We start from the raw sequence: 9,272 nt of genomic DNA on the forward strand, positions 1-9,272 counted from the left end.
AAAGTGTTCAGACTCTCTGGGTGGTCACACTGGGGGTGCATGGGGGGTGGTGAGGGGTGGCGTGGTTCTGTCAGGAGCAGGGGCAGCAGGCGCGATGATTTTGCCTCTCCTGCTGAGAGCGGGAGGAAGGCCACTGGCTCCGAAGCCCAGGGACCAGCAGGGGTGTGTGAAGGGGGTGGGCAGCCAATCTGCCAACCAGAGATGGGCCGGCCCACAGCCTGCGCTCCTGCCTGGGGGAGGAAGAGCCGAGGGAGGACCCGGCCAGGGAGGACAGTCAAGACCGGGGAGGACGATGCAGCCAGTGGCGTCCTCCGCCCTCCAAGCCTCACTCTCTCCAGGCCTCACGCTGCCTCGAACGCTGTGGGGGTCTGGCCGTGGGGACTGCATCGCGCCCCCCACTCCGCAGTTCCGTGGAGTCCAGCCCCTTCCCCAGGCTTGCCCACCCCCAGTCTGGCCGCGAGGCACCCCAGGAACCCTTCCGCCACCCAAGGCAGACCCACGTGCCAGAGGCAGGGGAGGCCAGCCGCCTATGCATGTTACCCTCGTCTCCTGCTTCCAGATGACAGCCAACCAAGGCTCCCTGGAAGCCAGGAAGGACTCCCCTCCCCGGAGGAGAGCCGGTGGCATCCGGAGGCCCTGGGAACCGGAGAGACAGAAGAGAGCATGTGTCCCAACCAGCTTCCTCAGATGCCCGGACGTACAGAGACCCTGACGGGACACAGGCTGAACCGGAAACATCGGCGCCGCACAGCCTCAGTTAGAAATTCGTGTTTGAAAACCAGGCTGACTGACAGTGGGAGACGCGGGCGCGGAGGCGCCCCCAAGCAGGCGGACCCCCTGGGCGCATCCCTGAGATCGCTGTGCAGTTCCTGCGGTTTCTCTGTGGGTCTGCAGGCTCTCCTGCGGAAACATTGGGGAAGAAATGAGCAGTCGGGGTGCGTGAGAAGAGCTGGCGGCAGCTGAAAGCGTCGACATTTTGGGAGCTAGAGACGGCTGCGTGCGGGTCACCAGCGTGCAGGGCAGGAGAGCGGAGGGCCAGAGTCACGGCGGTTTGGCCGCAGAGTGGAGGAAAGTGTTGGGGATCGCAGATTCCTGGTGGCAGGGGGCCGCCCACGTGCACTCAGAGACATGCAAGGTCTGAGGGTGGCAGCTGACCCCACCTCCGTCCCCAGGCAAATCACAGCCACAGAGGAAAGACGCGGAGTCAGCCAGAGGAGGGGCAGAGGGCCCGCCCCTGCCCGAGCACAGCCCTGAGGGTCCTCTGGCACCAGTCAGGACGTCAGGGCTCACCCCTGGGGCCCTAGGTGAGCCCAGGTCACCGCAAGGAGCTGCTTATGGTTGAGAGAAACAAACCAATCAGTCTCCAAGGGAAGGAGCTCGGAGGAAATGAAAATCACGTGGAATTTAAAAATCTCCCGAAAGAGGAAAATGAAGACCCTAGGAGAAAAAAGACAGAGTGTGTCTGTGACATTAAAACCAGACACAAGAAAAGGGCACCTTCAAAAGCAAGAAGGGACTCTTGGAAATCGGGACTTGGATCTTGGGATGACAAGGTGGCAGAGAGCTGGAGGAGGAAGCAGGGTGCACAGAAGGTCAGGCAGCAGACAGAAGCGGCCGCAAAAGCACAGCCTCCTCTCCCAGTGACCAGCCTCTGAATAACAACAGCCTCAGGAAGATGGGCCTGCAGGGAGGGAATTAGGAAAGGAGCGATCCAGGAGATCTGTCTGGAGAGAAATGCATGGCAGGAGCCACCGACCCCCGATGCGTCATAGGACAGGACCTCCCAGAACCCAGGACAGAGGACCCTGGACAGGAACTGGACAGCGGTCACCTTGATGTCAGAGCAGGCGGCCATCCCTTGCAAGAATGCATCACAGATTCCACTGCGTTCCGGGGGCAAGGGCATCGGACCAAACCAGGAAGCCAGCTAGGAAGCCAGATGGGCTCCACCCAGTAGGGGACACAACCCCAGACCAGGCAGACGGTCCAGGGCAGCCCCGCCAGCAGCACAACGGGAGGACACACAACTCAAAGGACAAAACAGGGTCACAGGTAAAGAGTGGCTCAAACTGACAGGGACAGAAAATCTCCACTGGCTGGGCTCTGGAGGAAGAGCATTAAAAAGTCCAGGAGAGGGGCACCTGGGTGGCTCAGTCGGTTAAGCATCTGGTTTCGGCTCAGGTCATGATCTCACGGTTCATGGGTTTGAGCCCCGCATTGGGCTCGGTGCTGACAGCTTGGAGCCTGGAGCCTGCTTCGGATTCTGTGTCTCCCTCTCTCTCTGACCCTCCCCTGCTTGCGCTGCCCCCCTCTCTCTCAAAAATAAATTTAAAAAAACATTAATAAAAAAATTAAAAAAAAAAGTCCAGGAGAACAAACGGGCAGCCCAGTAAACCACTGGGGGCGTGGGGGAGGGTCAGGAGCGGAGCCCCGCTGCCCCAGCCTGGGGACGCCCCTTCGCAGCCCAGGCCGGTGGCCCAGGGTCACCACTTCCTTCCCCCGTTCCCTGGATGGTTCTGGCCCTCACCCATTCTGCAGCTCTGGTGGCTGCAGACCAGTTCTTACCATGTGGTTTTTATAAATTCCGACCCAGGAACTTCAAGATGTAAAAGTGACCCAAAGGCAGGTGGATGGGGTCAAGGGAAGGTGAGCAGGTCAGAGGGGAGCGACACACAGGATGCTGGTCTGTCACCTCACTCGTTGAAACTGCCACAAGCGAGGCGGGAAAGCGCCCGGTGAGCCCAGGGTTGGACGATGACACATACACATGTTCTAAAATGCAGGGCAGACCCGTGACGTGAGCCGCTGGGCGCGGAGGAGCGTAGTCGTCTCCTCCAAAGACACAGTCCGCTCCCGTGTAAGGCTGACGACAGGAAACAGAGAGAGCACCTTCTCCAGGGCAGCACCCAGCATGGAAAAGGGGTTCCTCTGGAGCATGGGCTGGCAGCCAGGGAGAGAAGCACTTTTAACTGGACCTCGGGTGTCAGATTGAGTCATTTTCTCCCTCATGCGCGTGGTTTGCTGCAATTGGAGAAGAAACGGAGCAGAGCCGTCTGGCTCGCAGAAAGCTGACTCTCAGGGTAAAGTGCAAATCAGACAGACTGGTGGAGCGGAACTGGGGCGGGGTGTCGTGGGGAGCAGGCGCACACGGACGTGCTGGTCTGCGGGGTCTGCGGGCTGGAGGAAGGGGCGCCTGGCGTCTCAGACCGCACGTCCTGGAAAGTGGGGGTAAGCAGGGCTGGCGGTGTGGGTTGGCTTGCTTCCGGTGCGCGGGTGGGCCCCACACGGTGCACACCATTCCTGTGGAAACCGAGGCCTTCTCCAGCTTCTCCTTCAGTAGAGAACTTCACCTTGATTCTGGTTAAAACTCAGTCTTCGCAAACATGCTCTCTTTCTTTCTTTTTAAAAAGTTTTAATGTTTATTTATTTTTGAGAGACTGAGAGAGACAGATTGTGAGCTGGGGAGGGTCAGAGAGAGAGGGAGACACAGAATCCGAAGCAGGCTCCAGGCTCCGAGCTGTCAGCACCGAGCCTGGCATGGGGCTCGAACTCACGAACCATGAGACAATGACCTGAGCTGAAGTCGGACGCTGAACCTACTGAGCTTCCCAGGCGCCCCGAACATGCTCTCTTTTGAAACGACTTTGGCTGGGGTGCCCGGGGGTCCGTCGAGGGCTCCGTTGGTTAAGCGTCTGACTCGTGATTTCAGCTCAGGTCACAATCCCAGGGTCGTGGGTGTGAGCCCCGTGTCTGCTTGGGATTCTCTTCCCCTCTCTCTGCACCTCCCCTGCTCATGCGTGCTTGCTCTCTCACTCTAGCTCTCAAAATGAATGAATGAACTTAAAAAAATGACTTGGGCTCTGAGTAAAACACCAGTCAGGTGTTCTGCAGGCAAGCGCAGAGAGGCGGCCCCTGCAGAGGTGTCCTGTCCCTGAGGGGACCGGCCCGGGGTGGGGGAGGGGCCAGGCCATCGGCCACCACACTGGGAGAGCGGCCTGACTCAGACGTGGCTGATGTCCACAGGCAACTCCTCTGGCCAGGCTTCCTCACAAACCCTCCTCTGGAGCGGGCCGTCACAGGTGGGCTGGTGTCGTCCGTGGCCGTGTGGGTTCTCATCCGAAGCCATTCCTTCCTCTACCTCCCCTCTCCGCCAGGGCAGTGAGCCACACGCATCCGGACAGTCAGCGCCTCCCCCGACAAGGCTAAGGGTCTTGAGGGAAAGGCAGGCAGCAGGTGCAGGTGCAGAGGCCCGCGTGGCTCGGCCGAGCGAGGAGAGGGCTGCGTCTCAGCGCGAGGTCACAGCAGCGACCGAGGGCCCGGATTTCCCTTGGGAGAACCCAGTTCCTCGTGCTGTCCGAGCCCTGATGAACTGGAGGGGGTCCTGTCCCCCGGTCAGCTGACCCACGGTGGCCGAGGCAGATGTGAGGTGGCCTGCCATCCCTGGGTGGGTGACTTTACCACCGTGTGCCTCTGTCACTGTCCCTGTTTACACTCGCCAGCCCCTCCTGACACGTCTATGTGCAGAGACACAACTCCAGGAAGTCTAAACACTGGGGTCCAGGTCCTGCCTCAAAAGGACACAAACGTGCAGAATAAATGCAGACCCCGTATCCCGGTCTGGACCGTCGCCCGTCGGGGCAAGAAGGCCTGCGGGCCCTACCCACATGCTGGGAGGGGGCTCTGGAGCCCTGGCGTGTCAGGGGCACAGCGCCGCCCCCAGCCACCTCTGCCCACCCGGAACTCCAGTCAGGCGGGGCCCCTAACCAGACTCAATGGACGGAACATGCAGACCGTGCACTTTCGTGTGGGGCGCCTGACGCTTGGAGCCGTGTCTCAGAGACTCGTCCGGGTCCTGGCGCGGATCCTCCTCTTCCTCGGCTGAGTGGCATCCACTGGGTGAACGCACCGGGATCCCTCTGCCTCTCTGCTGTCGTCCACCGGATGGCTCTCAATCTGAGGTCGCGATAAAGCCGCTACCAGCCTTTTGGGGAAAGCGCCCTCAGCTTCGCGGGGTGTGCACCCAGAAGGGGGCTGGCAGGCCTGAGGACCCGCGCCCGTCTGCCTCTAACGTGCTGTGCTGCTGGAGGATTTCCGAAGCAGCCGCACTGTTCCACGCCCGCCCCCCCGCTGCTCCACATCCTCTCGTTGCACCGCGTCCTCATCGCTAGAATTCCCGTGGGCGGGTAGTTTAAACGTACGTTTCTTACAGCGCTATCCACACTGGCATGTTGGGGGCACTCCTAACTTGGCACTCATATCTATTTCCCCTTCCTTAATGCGGTCTCCTTGTGGCTGGGCTCACGGTCACTCTGCTAGCGACTGCACGTCCCAGCTTCCCTGCAGCCGCAAGCGGCCCCGTGACAAAGTTCTGGTCTGGGGTGCGGGACAGAGCCGATGCGTGCCACTTCCTGTGCCAGGGGACCTGTGAGCCTGCACTTTCTCCCTGCAGGTGGAGGACGGCCACGCTGCCCGCAGTCTGCCTGTCCGCCGCTGGCAATGTGATGTTGGAAGTAAAGAGATGGCCACCTTCCTGAAGCCCCTGCGTCTCCGCAAACCACGCTCCCAAAGTGTGAGGTGGGCGGTGACACACTTGCCCTGCAGCCCTAACACAGCAGGACCATGCAGTTCTGTCTGCTCAGCACCATCCATCCACCAGGGTGCTGCCCCCACCCAGCCCCGAGGCTCTGGGAGTTGATGGACACACCCTGCCCGGGGCGCAGGCAGGTGGCCCAGGTCTGACCGGTTGTGACTTCCCATCCTATTCAGGGTTATAAGTTCATGGGTTGGGCCTGAGACTCAACCTTAGTCCTTGCGTGAGACTCTCAAAGAGAGAGAGAGAGAGAGAGAGAGAGAGAGAGAGTCTTTGTCATTATTGTGGATTGTGGCACGAGAGGGAAGCTAACACCTCAGCAGAACCAGAGACAATCAGAGGGGAGGAGGAAGCCCAACAATAGCGTCCCAGCCCCTGGATCCAGCTGTACCTGCAGCACCTTTAGATGTAAGTGATCCAAGATGTGAGCTGAACTTGCAACCAAGAGTCCCACCTCCTTCCCTAATAATAACGTAAACATGTTTGGGAGCGATTTTATATAAGCATTGCACTAGGTGGGTATATAAAATCTAGGAACACCCTTTAAAATGGTAATTCTTTTATAACAAAAGGTCTGTTTACTTTGAGAAAGCAAGAGCATGAGCAGGGGAGGGGCAGCGGGAGAGAGAGAATCCCATGTAGGCTCCAGGCTTAGCACGGAACCCTCCTTGGGGCTCAGTCTCAAGTCTCTGGGGTCATGACCTGAACTGAAATCAGGACCCAGATGCTCAATTGACTGAGCCACCCAGGCCCCCCTAAAACAGTAATTCTTAATCTGGAGAGGCTTTGGAAGGTGTGTGCAGAAGGAATGGATGGGGGAAGAGAGCTGTGTGTTGACCCCCCACGAACCCTACTAAAATGTAGCGTTTCCTCCAAGCGTCATGGCAGCGACGGAGCCCGGCCACGTCAGCGGGTGGCCCGCCCCCGCCCGAATCACAGGTATCTTCACGTCGCATCTGGAAACACGGAGCAGCTCACTCCCACTGCAGAATTACAGGTTATCACACCCGCTCGCTGCCGGAGCGCGCTCCTCAACCTGTAAACAGAGGAGCGAGCAGATCCTCCTTTCACACACGCTGATAACTGGCTTTCAGCTAATAGGTTTGCTCTCTAACCCTGCGTTGTTCTATACCTTTAAGACCATTATTCTGAAAACAGGTCCAGAGAGGTCACTAGGCTCCAGAAGCTTAAAACAAAGACGGGACTACAAAGCACACACCAGGAATCGCTATGGCGGATGCAGGTGCAAGGTGACGTGGGCGTAGGGGTGCACCGCCCTGCCCGGGCCGCCGTGGGTTGGGCTGGGGACACAATGCTGGGGCTGAGCCTTGGCGGTCACTAACGCCGGTGGGCCCTGGCAGGAGGGAGGGGCACAGGGAGGGGCACAGGGAGGTGTCACAGCTCTGTCGCTGGCTCAGCAGGTGGCTCTGAGGGTCAGGAAGGCGGAAGGCGTTGCTGGTGCAGGTCAACTGGGGACAGCGGCCCGGGTGAGGCGACCGGTCACGCCAGCACCTGTTCCACTGTCCCCGGTCCCCGCTCTCCCGGCCCCAGCTGGGGAAGAGCCCGCCACGCCACGAGCCCTGCTCCCTGGGAGGTCTGCGCTGTGCGCACACCACAAGGGAGTGGAAAGTGTGCTCACGTGGAGGCTGGGGTGTACTCCTTCCCCAGAGGAAGCTGGCACTTAGTGGCCTGACAGCCACCGCACCAGGGACGCTGGAAACAACGGCGAGGCCTCGGCGAGGCTTTATCTATAGCTGCTGCCAGAACGCAGCCTTCTAGAAGAGACGTTTGCATCTGGTGTGGTCCCAGGAGGTCGCGCCCTGGCCACCGAAGAGGGAGCTCCGACAATCACGTGCCTGCTGGCGCCCTCGGAGGACCCTCTGTTGGGGGGCTCCTGGGAGGTGGGCCTGGAACGGGAGGAGGGGATGGGCAGGCAGGGGTGGAGTGGCAATCATGCCGTCTGCGGCCAGTACCTGGTGGTCACACTCAAACTTTCCCCAGACGTGGGCGCGGCACAGGCTCCTCAGACACTACCTCCATCCCGAGGCTCGTCTCTGCAGGGGCTGTCACTTCTGTGTGTGTTGACAGCCCACGTGCTGAGCCCCTGCCTACGGCCCTGGCTGGGGAAGCACCGGCAGGTGCAGGCGGGACACGGCGCACCAGTCCTTTGAAAACACCTCCCACCCGGCTCAGACCTTCCCAGGGGCCGACTTCAAACTGCTCTGGGAGGGCTGCATCCATGTTCTGCTGTAGAGACGCGGAGGCGCGGAGGCGGGTGGACCCCCTCACGCTCACAGCCGCCAGAGTGGAAGCTGATCAGAGCCCATCGTGCCTGAGCAGCTGCACGGGGCTTCCCTTGGATTTCATATCATCTGTGCCGTCACCGTGCTCCCCACACGGAGACCGTGCTCCCTCCCCATGGAGATGGTGCTCCCCACACGGAGACCGTGCTCTCTCCCCATGGAGACGGGGCTCCCCCACAGAGACTGTGCTCCCTCCCCATGGAGACGGGGCTCCCCACACGGAGACCGTGCTCCCTCCCCATGGAGACGGTGCTCCCCACACGGAGACCGTGCTCTCTCCCCATGGAGACTGGTGCTCCCCACACGGAGACCGTGCTCCCTCCCCATGGAGACGGTGCTCCCCACACGGAGACCGTGCTCTCTCCCCATGGAGACTGTGCTCCCACACGGAGACATGTGAGAAATGCAGAGATGCTCCGCACAACGTGACCTAGGGATCCAAATTGCATTTCTGGAGAAGCTCCAAGACAAGTTGGAGAAGCTGTCAGCCATGCGCCTCAGAGTAGCACTGGGGGGCCAGCGTGCATCAGAGGGGACACAGGACCGGGGCCCTGTGCGCGGGGCTCATTAGGCCACTCCTGTGCACGGGGTTAACATGTCCCATAATGGGGCACCTGGGGGACTCAATGCGTTGATTGTCTGACTTGAATCCAGCTCAGGTCATGGACTCATGGTTTGTGGCATTGAGTCCTGCTTGGGACTCTCTCTTTCTGCCCCTCTCCACCGCTCATTCTCTCGCTCTGAAGTTAAAACAACAAAAACAAAAACAAAAACAAAACTGAATGTAAAGTGGTGACAAGAACAAAAAGACAAAGTGGGTGACTCGGTGTGCCCCAGGCAAGGCTGCGGGACCGGAGGCCCCCTGGGGGTGGTGTGGAGCCAGTGGTGCTCACACTGAAGCCTCCCCTTCCCCCTCACACAAATGAGGACACAGGCCGCAGAGGGTCACGGCATACAGTGCTGACCCGGACGCAACCGCTCCCGGTCAAGGCGCTAAAGAGAGCATGGCCCAGGTCTAGCGGCCGGCACAGGCTCCGGCGGTCACCCCGATGAGACAGGCTCCGGCGGTCACCCCGGTTGAGACAGGCTCCGGCGGTCACCCCGATGAGACAGGCTCTGGCGGTCACCCCAAAGCAGGCCCGTCTGCAGGCTCAGGTGGCGGTGGCCCCAGGACCTGTCTAGACGCTCCTCCGGGGCAGCCGCTCCTCCAGCAGGCGGATGGGCCAGCAAGCACTCACAGCAGGCGGAAATCTACTCTCTAATCTAATTTCCATCCATCTGTCCTCCTCGTCCTCCTCCTGCCCTTCATGGCCCCACAGGGTAATCCTTCTTCCCGGATGCTTCCACAGCTCCACAAATACCTGGATTCGGCCCTCTCG

General features: G+C 60.2%; 1 long non-coding RNA gene across 1 annotated transcript; it reads left to right on the top strand.

Annotated features, from left to right (window-relative positions):
* Window positions 1-3,140: 3,140 nt before the first annotated feature.
* Window positions 3,141-6,145, top strand: LOC115277109. Its single transcript, XR_003902223.1, has 2 exons — window positions 3,141-3,228; window positions 5,450-6,145. It is a non-coding gene; the product is annotated as an uncharacterized LOC115277109 (long non-coding RNA).
* Window positions 6,146-9,272: the final 3,127 nt, after the last annotated feature.

This window comes from Suricata suricatta, chromosome 13 (assembly GCF_006229205.1).
Source record: "Suricata suricatta isolate VVHF042 chromosome 13, meerkat_22Aug2017_6uvM2_HiC, whole genome shotgun sequence".
In the NCBI taxonomy this organism is placed as follows: domain Eukaryota; kingdom Metazoa; phylum Chordata; class Mammalia; order Carnivora; family Herpestidae; genus Suricata; species Suricata suricatta.